Source organism: Artemia sp. Qi Xiang Cuo, chromosome 18 (genome assembly GCF_049724085.1).
Source record: "Artemia sp. Qi Xiang Cuo chromosome 18, ASM4972408v1, whole genome shotgun sequence".
NCBI lineage: Eukaryota > Metazoa > Arthropoda > Branchiopoda > Anostraca > Artemiidae > Artemia > Artemia sp. Qi Xiang Cuo.
Window position 1 is genome coordinate 46,224,399 of NC_142811.1, and position 15,064 is coordinate 46,239,462.

General features: G+C 36.6%; 1 pseudogene; it reads right to left on the reverse strand.

Moving 5' to 3' along the window:
* Positions 1-1,949: 1,949 nt before the first annotated feature.
* On the reverse strand, positions 1,950-14,101 carry LOC148941559 (beta-1,3-galactosyltransferase 1-like; annotated as a pseudogene).
* Between the last annotated feature and the right edge of the window lie 963 nt (positions 14,102-15,064).

The window sequence follows — 15,064 nt, forward strand, 5'->3', positions numbered from 1 at the left end:
GCATTGTGCCAACATCGTTCTTAAATGCTCTACGTGCATAACTTAAAACCCTTGTCCCGAGGGTTGTGGGGGAGTGTCCTCATGAAAAACATATTTATCTACTGGGAAATCAACAACGCTGAGCAAAATGGCTATCTCAAAATTTTGATTGGATGTGTTTGGGGGAATGATGGGCGGGGGGGGGGATAGTTGCCCTCCAATCACTTTCGACTCCTAAAAAGGGCACTAGCCACTCCAATTTCCAATCGAATGAGCCGCTTTTGACGTTTCTACGACAACACCTTCTATAAACACCTTACATGCCCCAGGGTATAACATAAAACCTTGCCCAGGGGGTTATGGAGGAGTGCCCTCCTCAAAAACATATTTTCTATCTTGAAATCAACTACGCTGAATAAAATGGCTCTCTCAAAATTTTGATTGGATGTCTTTGGGGGGAATAATGGGCGTGGGGAGGGGGGCTAGTTGCCCTCTAATCACTTTCGGCTATTAAAAAGGGTACTAGCCCTTCGAATTTCCTATCGAATGTGCCTGTTTTGAAGTTTCTACGACAACACCTTCTATAAAAACCTTATATGCCCCAAGGACATATCTTAAAACCCTTGCCCCGAGGGTTCTGGGGGAGTGTCCTCCTAAAAAAAAAAATTCTATCTGGAAATCACTTACGCTGAACAAAATGGCTATCTCAAAATTTTGATTGGATGTGTTTGGGGGAATGATGGGCGTGGGGGGGCTAGTTGCCCTCCAATCACTTTCGACTATTAAAAAGGGTACTAGCCACCCCAATTTCAAATCAAATGAGCCATTTTTGAAGTTTCTACGACAACTCCTTCAATACGAAGTGCCTGTCGAAGAAAGAAGAAAAAAAACACATTGTGGCAACATCGTTCTTTACTTAGGCAGCGCTCTAGCGCTGCCTATGATTGGATAATGCCTGTTCCCGGTGTTAGGAAGCAGCTGCCTTCTCTTTAAATGTCTTGTGGCCCTGGAATTAGGAAACAGATACCCTGATTTTAAATCCAAAAGAGCAACAAGACAAGTTCTGAAGAACCGATTTTGTGTGAAGATTTTTCAAGAATCAGTGTTTACATTTGATAAGATGACTTTAAAAAGCAAAACAAAAACAAGCACTTTTGTGATGTGGTAAAAAAGTTCAGTGAAACGATGCATGGTAAAAGCTCAAAAAGAGAATTTGCTGATTTAATTCAGTATTATATGTGAAATGCAGTTTAACAAACTTAAAACTCTTGCAAAAATCATTACCTTTTTTTTACTTTGCGGTAAACTCAGGTTCAGGGGATCTTCATAGCTCTGTTGTTGGTAATCCAATAGCATAAATTCAAAAATTTTAAAACCTTTTTTTGAATTCCTCAGTAAATGCCGTTAATATCGTATGCCTTCGCTTAAAGCAACAAGGCCAGTGAAAATTAAATCAACTACTATTGCTTTTGACAAATCATTGCAGCACCAAGTCACCTGAGACCAACACAGCCACGATTGCTCCTCCTCCGTCCCAATCGATTCCAAGCCTCCCTCTTTACCGGTTACCGGTGTTAGGAACCGGTAGCTGGGATGCTTTGCAGCATCCCAAGAAGTTCCAGTTTTCTTTAAATCTTTCATTTCCACAAACTCCCACCCCGTTTGGGGATGACCGGATTGTTTGGCCCTAAATGGTTTGCCGAAAAGGGCAATATTTGACAATCTGCTAACCTTTATCCGCAGAACGTACCCTAGCCATCTCAACCTGTTTTTTATTAAATCGCCTGGAATTGGGAAAGAACAACGTTTTTCGCACAGCTTACGGTTTGAAATACGGTCAGTCAGACGGATACCCAAAACAGTCCATAAACAGTTTGGTTGTTTCAATTGACTAAGTGGAAAAATTTAGAAACAACAAGACATGTAAAACACAGGTAAACTTAAAAAATTTGTGGTAACCAAGCTGTTCTCTAATTATAATTTAGTGTTTTAATAGGATTTAATTTTCTCAGTTTAGAAGTGTTTTAATTACACTTGGTGACTTTCATTGTTTGAAAATCTGGTGTCTCACATTCAATAGCAGGTTGCTGTTGGTTGAGTTGACTCCATAGAAATTTTATATCAGAAGGTTTCATTTCAATTATAAAAACATATTTTTTGTATTCACAAGCTTTGATCTCCCTTTTAAAATAAGTATAAAGACCAAAATGAACTGGGGAAATGTTTAATTTCTTAGCAACAACACCTGTTAAAAACATATCTTCCACGTGCACTAAGGGTGTTGATAACGCAGTTTTGTAGAGGCTCTGAATTATATTCCCACTCAAAACATATGCAGCGCCTGACGCGTAAGGAGGATACACAGAGCCTGGAAAAACATCATAAGGCATGTACCACTTTGAAGAATTAGAGCGAATTGGCTGTCCATAGCAATTCAAGTTGCCACCAATCAACATTTTCTTACCATGTATGTTCAGAAGACTCAATAAATTATCCAAATTTAAATAAACATCATCGTCAACTTTTACCACATATTCAGCTTCCCTGCAATATCTTTCAACCCATTTCAAAAGCATAACTGACTTGAGAGTAAGATTCTGGTAATTATCAATAAAGTCCTCTTGTATAATGTTATTATAAGCATTGCTCTCGGCTAAAATTTGGCTTTCGACACTAGAATTTAGAGGTTTCCCAACAATGAAAGCTAAAACTAAGTTGTATCCTTTATAATTATAATTTTTAAAAGCAGAGCCCCATGTTTCACGAATAACAGAACGTTTATCGAAATTGACAAAAGCAGATGGGACAATGACTAGTACCTATGGCATCGCTGTCTTACATAGACCTTCGTTGGGAATAATGGCTGTAATTTTTTCTGGCATGATGTACTTGCTTAAGTCACGACTGTAGTTAAGATTCAAAGGAGCTCCTTCTAAACAGTAAACAAAGAATATTAATTGTAAAAAATAGTCTCATTTGATACTAATAAATATTTCTTTCACAGTGAAACTACCCTCAAAGCAATTTCAAGTTAGTTTAGCGTCATTTATAAATTAGCATGATATTAAACTAGCAGTAAAAAATAAGGACTTTTTCAAAAATATTGTTGAGAATACTTTTGCAATTTTGAATTAATTTCTAACACTAAAAGAATATCTTGAAGACAAATTTGACATACTTATTTCAAAAACTCAACCTCCTTTCCACGACGTACAAATAATAGTTCAATATCCTTTTATTTAGCAGTTGACTTTCATTTGTACAAATTTAACATTAATCAGAAAAGCAAAAAAGTACAAGTATTAAACCGATGCAAGAATTTACAGATTTTTTTGAAAGTAATGATAAGGCACTAGAAATTCATGGATCAACAGATTTATAAATGCATGTAAGCAATGCTGAAAAAGTCCTAATAATAACACACTACTGTAAAAGTAAATTTATGGGAGTATAAAAAAAGACCTGAAATCCTAAAAAGAAAATTCTTGGCTTGAAAAACAATGAAAATTGCTTTTTTGTGTGGGTAGCTCTGATGTGTCCCGTTTTTTCTGTTTTATTTCTCTCCACTGCATGCAGTACACTAAAACACCAAGGAGAACGGTTTAAAGGCTCATTTTACAGGAAACAGCTATATGTAGTGGCTTTTGTACGTAACAAAACTAAAAATTTTAAATAATAAAAATTTTCTGACAAAAAAATGCTTCTTCATATAATAATGATGAATGATGTCATAATCGTAGGTTACAACCATAAATGACGTTACAGTAAACTGTATATCTGTAATAATTTGACAAGATATAGATTAATATGGGCAGGAGTTCATCAATTACTATAATGTTTCTTCTGGCAAAAAATAACAAATTTCACATTTTTGCAGATAGGAGCTTGAAGCCCCTACAGTAAGGTTCTCTGATACGCTGAATCTGATGGTGTGATTTTTATTAAGGTTTTGTGACTTTTAAAAGGTATTTTCCCCTTGCATTGGAAATAGAGCAAATTTTCCCAGGCACATCTGAAAAAAAGATGTGCCGAAACTTTTTTTGAATGTTCGTCTTGGGAAATGATGGGTGGGGAGGGGGGCAATTTTTGTTCTCAAATCCCTTTCAACTCTTAAACAGGGCACTATAACCTTCTATTTCAAACCAAATAAGCCCCTATCTAAAGTTTATGCGACCACCCATTCCATAAAAACCTTATATGTCTCCAGGGCATAGCTTACAGCCCTTACGCCAGGGCTCTAATGGGTTCTTTCAACCCTGTAGGCATTTTCTCGTGTTCCTTGGACTATTTTGAACCAAATGGCTATTTCACAATTTCAATAAAATGTGTGAGGTGAAAAGAAGAGTAGTTGGAGGGAGAGGGGCTAGTTGCCCTCCTTCACTTTTAACTCTTAAAAGGGAACAGCCGTCCCCAGGCTCTGGTGACTTGTATAAAACCATTAACATAAGCATTGTTATATGATCTCTGGACTATTTTGAATAAAATCGTTATCTCAAAATTTCTATTGGACACATTTTGGGAAAACACAACATGTTTGTGTGTGTGGGGGGGAGGGGTATATTTCGTCCGATCACTTTGACTCTTAAATATAACAGTAAAAATTCTAATTACAAATCTAATGAGCCCCCTCCGAAGTATATGCGACCACCCTTTCCATAAAAACCTTATGTGCCCTCGGGGGAAAAACTTACAACCCTTGCCCGTAGGGCTGAGGGGGGGGGATGAATTGTCAAGCTCAAAGGCATAATTTGCATACCCTTCAACTAGGTTGAAGAAGTTACTATCTCAAACTTTTTGATTGGATATGCTTAAGGAAATGATGAGCGTTGGGAGGGGAGAGGCTGGTTGCCCTCCAATCACTTTCGACTCTTAAAAAGGGCACTATAATTTCCCATTTCAAATCAAACGGGCCCAATCTGAAGTTTATACGACCAGACATTCCATAGAAATATTATATGCCTACAGGACATAACTTATAACACTCTGGGGGCTCTTTCAACCCTGTAGGCATTTTCATGTGTTCTTTGGACTATTTTGAACCAAATGGCTATTTCACAATTTCAATAAAATGCGTGTGGTGAAAAGAAGAGTAGTTGGGGGGGGGGGGGCTCGTTGCCCTGCTTCACTTATAACTCTTAAAAGGGAATCGTTGCCCCCAGGCTCTGGTGGCTTGTATTAAACCCATAAGCATTGATATATGGATCTCTGGACTATTTTGAATAAAATTGTTATCTCAAAATTTCTATTGGACACATTTTGTGAAAACACAACGTGTGTGTGTTTGTTTGGGGGAGGATAGCTGCCGTTCTTCGATCACTTTGACTCTTAAAAAGAACAGTAGAAATTCTGATTACAAATCTAATGAGCCCCCTCCGAAGTATATGCGACCACCCTTTCTATCAGAACCTTATATGCCCCAAAGCAGAACTTACAACCCTTGCCCTGAGGGCTGTGGGGGGGGGGGAGTTTCATGCTCAAAGGCATAATTTGCAGACCCTTCAACTAGGTTGAAAAAGCTGAAAACTTTTTCTATAACCATTTGAAAAAGTAATCTGAAGTTTAGACGACCACACATTCCATAGAAACATTATATGCCCCCAGGACATAACTTATAACCCTTGTCCCGGGGCTCTGGGGGGTTATACCAAACCTGTAAGCATTTTTATATGTTTTCTGGACTATTTTGAACAAAATTACTATTTCTCAATTTGAGTCATTCGCGTTTGGTGAAAAAAAGTGTCGTATTTTTTTGTGGGGGGGGGGGCTAGTTGCCCTCCATCCCTTTTGACTTTTAAAATGGAACTATAAATTCTAATTTTCAGCCAAACGAGCCTTTTCTTAAGTTTATACAACCATCCCCTCCATAAAACCATAAATGCCCCCAGGACGTAACTTTTTACCTTTGACCCCAGGCTCTGTTTTTTTCCGAAGCCCCAAGAGCCTCTTTATATGTTCTTTGAACTATTTTAAGTAAAATGCCTATTTCTAAATTTCCGTCAGACGAATTTCGAGAAAATATGACGTCAGGAGGAATAGCTACACTCCAATCACTTTGACTATTAAAAAGTACATTGAAACTTCTGATTACCAATCAAAGTGACCCCTCCGAAGTTTGTACGACAGCCCTTTATTTAAAAACCTTTTATGCCTCTAGGGCATAAGTTATGACCCGTGCCCTGAGGGCTCTGGGGGGGGGTCGTCCTCAAAGACATAATTCAAATTTCGTTAATTAGTATAATATTAATTTAAATTATGTAATTATTGCAATAAAAGATTATTCACACAAACAATTAAATTATATATTGACAGATCGACCTTTAAATCAAACAGTTCGTGGTAACGAACTGTAAGTAAGGAGCGACCCGGCTCAATGGTAACCGAAACACTAAGAAACGGAATTTTGATACTAATAGATGCATCAAAAGAATCAGATTTTAATCCTGATTTCAAATATATAAGTTTCATCAAGTTCAATTTTACCTATCAAAAGTTACGCGCCTGAGAAAATTTGGCTGATTTTCGAAAAAAGGGCGAAAGACCCCTTAAAAGTTACAGCACCTTAATGAAAATCACACCATCATATTCAACGTATCAGAGAACCCTAATGTAAAAGTTACAAGCTCCAATGTACAAAAGTGTGAAATTTTGCATTTTTTGCATGACGAAAGATCACGGATGCGTGTTTATTTGTTTTTTTCCCAGGGGTGATCGTATCGACCCAGTGGTCCTAGAATATCATGGGAGGGCTCAATGGAACGGAAATTAAAAGTTCTAGTGCCCTTTTTAAGTGACAAAAAAAATGGAGGGCAACTAGGTCCCCTCCCACGCTCATTTTTTCCCAAAGTCACCCGATCAAAATTTTGAGATAGCCATTTTGTTCAGCATGGTCGAAAATATTATAGCTATGTCTTTTAAGATGAATTAATCCCTCGAAGCCCCCGGGGGGAGGGCTTAAAGTTATGAACTTTACCCAATGTTAACATATAGCATTGGTTATTGGGAATTATACCGACGTTTTCAGGGGTAACTTGTGCGTGTAGGGGGGGTTGGGGGGGGTGCGGGGGTTTTATGGGAGGATCTTTTCATGAAGGAAGTTTTCATGGGGAAAGGGACATTGCTATGTAAGGGGCGCCGGATTTCCCATCATTATTTTAAAAAAAAATCAGAAATTAAATATAAAAAAAAACTAAAATCAAATATAAATATTAAATATAGAAATAAATATAAAAAAGTTTTTCAACTGAAAGTAGGGAGCAGCATCAAAACTTATAAGGACCAAATTAGCAAAGGATAATATTACCAGGATAAACAAGCTAGTCTTCTTTAGGCTGACAACCCATTGATGATAGAATCTTGCTTTCTTTACCCTCCCCTCCATTTTAAAGTACATGAAATAGAAATAAACAGGCTAAAAAAGGATCAAATTTGCCTAGATGGTGTTATTGACGTTTCTATTCGACAATAGCGCTAGTACCTACTCTCACAAGTTTTCGATACTCTTTGGTCGCATCGTCAAAACCTCTTCGTGGAAGAAGAAGAATACTGCTTCAATCTTTTTAGTCTAGGCAAACAGAAACAAATATAGACAATAATAAGAAAAAAAGCTGACTGTTCACTTATTAAAAAGTAGGTTACAGCCTCGACGTGTTCTTTCTTATGTCAAGAATTTCTTATGCCATTCGGTCTTTTCAATTTTAAATAAAATGAAAATATGGAAACGTTTTAGAAGCCAGAAAAACTTTTTATTATGACAGTCAATAAAGAAAAACAATATTTAGGTTTCAGATCCGTTAATCAAAGAAAACAATGATAAATGAATAACTGAATAGGTACTTAAAAACATAGCCCCTATTTGATATTCTTCTATATGTTTCTCTGACGGTCAATCCTAATGAAACAGATTTTTAAGTATTATATGATAAAAATGTAGTACTTTAGAAACAAATTTGGGCTATATATTTGCATATTAGGGGGGGAAGGTAAAGTATAGCGGTTCTGCATGCCTAATGTGTTAAGTACAATTATTCTGCATATTATGAAGTAAGAATTGGTTTGTAACTTCACACAGTCCAAATACTTTACCCCCGCCCCCAATGTACAAGTTTTTAGTCCAAATTATATATTTTCCGTCTGGCACTTCTCTTTGTCGTGTATCACGCTAAGCTGAAAGAAACTAGCGAAAAAAAAACGGTTCTATAATACATCAATAAATGAACAACTTGAACGGTAGGGGCTATATCATATACATATATATCATAAACACCGACATTGTACACAAAGAATAAAAAGAGGTAAATCTGATGATTTACCTCTTTGATGATGTGATCATCAAAAAATAAAACTTAAAGAAAGAAGAAAATAGCATATGAAAAACTATTTTAGTTGTTTTGTAAAGGTTCCGAAGACTGCTTAAGTATGTACAGGTAAAAAAAAAAACAAATACTATCACCTGATATAAAGATTCTAACAAAATAAAACATTCTTTCAACATATATCATTTTGAAATTTTAGAATTTCAAGCATAACCTAGGTCAATACAATTCAAGATAAAATAAATAAGAGGAAGTTAAAGGCCTTTTAGCATAAATATATTTCATTCTAAAAAATGAAAATAATTATGAAATTCAAATTCATTAGGAAGGAAATATATTTATTCCCTAAAAAACGGAATTAATTTTATATAACTGACTCTATAATAGAGTCAGTCTCCTGACTCTAGATGAGCTTCAAAGACGTCACAATACACCGTACAAGTACATTCTACTTGCAATCAGTGTTTTTAGTCGCTATGCATATGCAATTCCATTGCAATCAAAGAGAGGTGTTGAAGTTGCTCAGGCCATTGAAAGTATTCTCGAACAGGATTCATATAAAAAAATTCAAACGGATCGCGGTAGTGAATTTGTTAATCCCCATGTTGCGAAAGTACTAGAGAAATATAGTACACTGCTCTATCAAAGTCACAGTCCTATAAAGGCTGCATTGGCCGAACGATTGATAAGAACTATTCGACTTTTAATTTCAAGATATTGTACATTGAAAAATACATCGGCTTTTATTCATGATCTAGATAAAATCATGTTGATTTATAATCAACGACCTCATCGATCATTGTCCAACTCTACGCCAACGGAAATTCATCATTCTGATCATGATACAATTGACACCTTTCTTAAACAGTATTCCAATGAAACGATTGTCAAGAAGAAAAATAAATTCAATGTTGGTGATACTGTTCGAATTAATAGAACAACTAATGTTTTTGAAAATGGGAATTATTTGTGGTCCACCGAACTTTTTAAAGTGGCAAAAATCCTAGACACTAAACCCATAACTTATCGCCTGCGTGATACCAAAGATGAAGAGATTCTCGGTGGCTTTTATGACTATGAACTACAAAAAGTTAAAAATGCTAGTGAAATCTATCAAATTGAAAAGATATTAAAGACACGTACTCACAGGGGTCAGAAACCGTTACTTGTTCGGTGGCTAGGATACAACTCTGATTTTGATTCTTGGATTGGTGTTGAAGATACTGACAATGCCCAGTGATTTCTATGTAACTTTTATCACCAACGCGCCCATTACGCCCTAAAACGTAGCGACCACGACAAGGGACTTTTTGAAAGATCCCTCCCCTACCGTCAAATGTGACGAGGCGTATTAAGTGGCTCTTGTTGACTGTATCTTCAAAAATATATATGACATCCTGCGGCAGGATTGTGTGTCTGGTATACGGGTGATAAACCTCGTTGGGACTATGAAAGGGTTGAACTCTACTGCATACGGACGGATCGAATCACTTAAACATAGGAAATATCCACATGCCAAATTGAAATATATTGAATATGATAATATGGGGGATTTGTGTCGTGCAATCAATAGAAAAATCTCATATCGTAGGAATATCGCGATCCGTTTGAATTTCCTTGTATGCATCCTGTTCGAGAATACTTTCAATGGCTTGGGCAACTTCAACGCCTTTCTTTGATCGCAATGGAATTGCATATGCATAGCAACTAAAAACACTGATTGCAATTAGTATGTTTTTGTACTGCGTAGTGTAACGTCTTTAAAGTTCATATAGAGACAGGAGATCTGCTTGCATTATATGCAAAGGGTAAAAGGCTTTAGTTTTTCGATATTGATTGGCACGAAATCTATGATTTCTACGCAGAGTGTAACTTGATTTTTTTTGTAGATAGTCTTGTACAATTTTAGTGTGAACACCAGTTACTTTGGAAAGAGTGGTGGGGGAACTTAAACTCCCCGCCTCACCAATATTTTCATAAACACCTTTCAGAACTTCAACCATTTTGAACGTAAACACGTTGTGTAACGTCCGCTACCCTTTTGTATACTGGCTGTTGGTGGTGATGGTGATGGTGACTTGATAAGTCTTCACTTTTGTCTAGCTATCAGCGGTGTGCTAGTATTTTCCAAAATTTATTTAAAATCTTCTTCTTCAAGTTCATATTTTAATGGTGTCAATGTTGTTGATGATGATGACGATGATGCATGTTCATTTAATTTTTTTAGAATTTGTCTATTACCAATAAGACTTTTGGGGACGTTTAATGTATTTAGAAAGTTTTATAGATGAGTGTCAAATGATAGCAATCCTTTATGATGTGTTACTATATCATAGGTAATATCAAGTGGATTATAGATATTGTCCTTAATTTTAATCCCATCTCCATCGCTCTGAACTTTAACGTATTCACCCCCAAAGAGATTGATTTGGAGTTGTGTTAGGTTTTCACGCTTTTTTCTGGACCATAGATTTACAGATTTCGATACAATTGAATCCGATTCCTCCTTCTGTAATTGCGTTCCAGCAGCAGCAGACTCTTTAGAAGATGATTCTTTTTTGTGATCAGCAGCAGCAGTTAGTTTTGACCTATAGGACTTGTGTTTGTCCACTCGGAGACGTGCATCTTGAAGTAAAAGCAGTTTTTTATCATCCTCAATATTTTCATTGTCAAGGAATTTACTCAGATTGTTCTCAAAGTGTTCCACGGAGGAGACAGCGAGTTCTGTTGGAGTTAATTTATATGGTTTAGCAATTCTCTAGACAAAACTTTTTATAAGTCCTGCAATTATTGGCAGTAAAAGTGTGAAAAAGCTACCGCCCGCCTGAAGAAGTCGTTTCCTTTTAAAATTCTTTCCTTTCTTTTTAGAGGCCAATGTACGGACAATGGAACGATGTTGCTTTGCCTGTTGCTTAACTACTTCTGGCAGTTGAACATGACCCTCGGTCAAATTTAAACACAGTTCGGATATTAGATTAATGAAATCATTGTCAATACCGTGTTTGAGTATTGCTTTCCTAAGCGGAGGTTTTGAAGTGCTTAGAACTGAAAACAAATGTCTATTTTCATTTAGTTTCTTCAGTGTCATGATAGCGACTAATAGGTCTTCTTAGTGTTCACGGGGAGATATACTGTAATTTCATTGTCGAAAATATCTGTGACTACACGCAGATCCTCGGGTGTATTTTGATTAAGATCCAATAGGATGTAGCCGTGGGGTTTATTAGTTGCCTGATTGTATGCCGAGAGCAGAAATTTAGGGGCACCTGGATAGATTTGTTTATTGAGGGTTATTAGCGAGCTAGAATCACGAACAACTCTGTAGATGATATAGTAGGTACAGTTCAAAGCAAGTGTTCGCATACATTAGCTCTGATGAAAGAGATTGTGTAGAACCAGAGTAACGGAAATCTGTTCATGATGAGATCGAACAGTGAACTATTGCAGCATTTGCTGGGAACATTATTTACCAGATTCATCTAGATATTAAATGATCAGAAGAGAGTTTGGTGCAATAGTGCTGAAAAATTCAGTTCCTTACATGAACTGTATATTGACCGACCACATGGTGGCAGCAATTCACTCTATTTTGTCGTATGACTACTGCCAGATACTGAAGCACTAGTAGATTTTTTTCGGTTTTTCCACAAACATTTTATCGCGATTTCTAATTATTTTAGTTAAGAGTACTGTTTTGCCCGACATTGACGGTCCATACAGAAACGATCTGAATGGTGTTTTAAATTGATACATGTTCCCTTCAACAGTTCACCTGGACAACTAACTGTAGACCCTAATTGTCTAATTACTTAATAATTTCCCTACTACTACTCTGTTCTTCAGGAATAAGAAGACGAATAAAGAATAATATTTTCTTTTATTATATGCATAGAAAAAAAGTAACAATACATTGAAAAAAAAAATCATATTAAACATGAAAAAATACACTTTTTTTTAAATTTATTTATAATAAAAAAAACAACATTTATGTAGGCACACAGAGAGAAAAAACACTTAAATAAATTCACTTTTTTTTGTTTATTTATAGAGAAAAAATACAGCATTAAATTAGAGAGCACTTGAAAAAAAAATATCACTTTTTTTAATGAAACATTTACAAAAAAAAAATCTGCTCTAAGTAAAAAAAAAGATAACTTTGATAGTGGCGGTGCGCCCCCCACCGGCAATAATTTGGATCGGCAATAATTCGAGCACATTGTTCGGGGTCGGTCACGACGTCACAACGATTCCTATTGCGAACACTCTCACACATTTTGCTGAAAGCCGAATTCAAAATGAGTTTATAAATTTTTTTTTCGGCTTTTGTCTGCGCTGCAGAACGTTTGTTGACAAAGCTGTCAACATACGTTTTCAGATAGGGTTTTTGACTAAACTGGAGCTCTCTTTGAACCTTTGTAACGTTGAAACCGTTGTTGCACATACATTTTAAAGCTACGTGATGTACAACTATGTTTTTTTTTGGCAGAAGATCAGCAATAAGTTTTTGTTTTGAAGGTGACAAATGCAATCCGTCCGCCTCTACTAAACACCTAATGCGAGGGCTCAAAGAGTCCTTAGTAATAGGTCTATTGATGGACGGGAAAACAAAATCCTTTACTGGATCGTGAAGCTCGACTGGTATCTCTCCATCAATTTCAAAAAACCATCCAACCGGACCATTATCCTCAAAACTTGTTAACGTTGGGGAAATGGGCAGCTTGAGGGTCATGGAGCCATTTATAGTCACTGCAAGGCGGCACATAATGGGACATGGTCAAGGGGTAAAGAGAATTCATATCAAGGAAAACTGCATCCGATTTTTTCCCCGTCTTCTCTACTGTTGGATCAGTTTCCAAGATACGGTCCCCGAGAAAAACAAAACCCCCCCTCATTGATCTTTTTATGAACAGATGGTGATCATTATCTGTGATCAGCCCAATTTCTCCCCGACTAATTTTTAGGATGAGGTCTAGCACTCTATGGGGAGATAAAAAATAATAGCCCAAATCAAGATTAAATTCCCCATAGATTTTGTCCGTATTTTTACACATAATGCCTAACAAAGTTAACACGTCACTCGACAAATACAGCTTGCAGTAGTCAAAGCCATTTTTACACCCTCCTTGACCCCAAACTTTTTTAGCAAAACTATATTCATTGGGGATGCAACTATAATCATGTAGGCTGTCGTAAAACGATTCAATACAAGGAATAGTTTCCTCGGCGAATCTCGACATGGAACAATAATAATCATAAGGATATATGCCCTTGACCATTAACAAATCATATAAATCATTTGAAAATTGTAGCTTGAGAAGGGGAAAAACATTGTAGCCGTCGTCGTTTTTCTGCACTTGAATTAATTCGCTCAATGATTTGGGAAAAAAACTGTATGAGTTTAAAATGCGAATTTTATTCGTATACTCAACGTCGGCTTCAACAAATTTCCACATAAATTCCAAAACAAGCAACTTTTCCGATGACTTAGGTATGATTTTGTAGGAAAAGCTGTCTATCACTCATGCATCATCATCCACTGTTCCATTTCTTTGAAGATGTGCCAATGCTGGTAGCACATACTTAAGATCGTAGTTAGAGTTATGTATAAAAACAGGAAGAAAAAATTGCTGTTTAATTTTTAAATTACATGAATTGTGAGCCCACCCTCGAGAGTTACTTGTTCCCGTTGAATTGGGGTCAATAAGGTGGTCGTGATGCTGTACCGCGTCTTTTGGGGCAAGAGCACCCCTATAGACACAGCAAATTTCCCCCTTTTTCATCACCAGCTGACCTTTATCTGACACTGTCATTGGATCGTTGATATGACGCAATCGAGAAATTGCGCCGTTTACTGTTTTTATTAAAGATACCCATAACTTTTCCATGCTGCCCTCCCCATCCATAGTAAAAAAAACTCCTCCATTTGCATTTTATTGTTGGAATCACGACGAGCGTGTGCGTAGGAACACGCAACTAGTTTGTGTTCCTTGACTATATTCGGCCTTGATGGGTCCGATACCTCAATCAGTCTTGTTTCACAATCCAAAGACACTTTATCAACTTGTAGCAGGGAATTTTGGAAATTTTTAAATTGTAAAGTGTCTTTGCCTTCTGCCGGCATTTAAATTCTTTGATTCCCATGAATTTTGAAATGCCCCATGTGATCTGAGAATGTTCGCTCAGATCTAAATGGGGAAAGGCACATGGGGCAATAGAGACATTCCCCTTTCTTCGTGCCTTGAGATAGGAGTCGACTTATTGCTGTAACGGGGAAAAAATGACCATAAGAATTTACATCTTTGGGAGGCTCGTAAATAACCCATACCCAATTTTTAACATTTTCCACCATCGGTGTCCTCACTGAATACAAAACTCCTTTTTTATTTGGTTTTTTCCCCCCATATACAAATTCAGTGTCATACTGGAGAACAACCACCCCCACCCCAAGATTTACATGTGAGTTTTCAAAAATGTTTATTTCTATAAAGGAAACTGGATACTTTCCTTCTAAACAATCAAAATTTACTATAGGGAAATGTTTTCCACGATTACGCGCAAGTTTGTCGATATTTTTTACTGTTAAAACACTTTTTGATTGCTTATGGGCTGCTGTTAAAAATGCGTACTTAAAGAATTGCAGTCCAGTTTCAAATTTGAAACCCTGAACCTCTCCTGTAACTGTCAAATCTAGGTGGCATTTTATTCCTTTACCTCGCCCTCCCCTTAAAATAAAGTTTTTTTTTAAATCTACTGAGATTCAGATCCATGTGTTC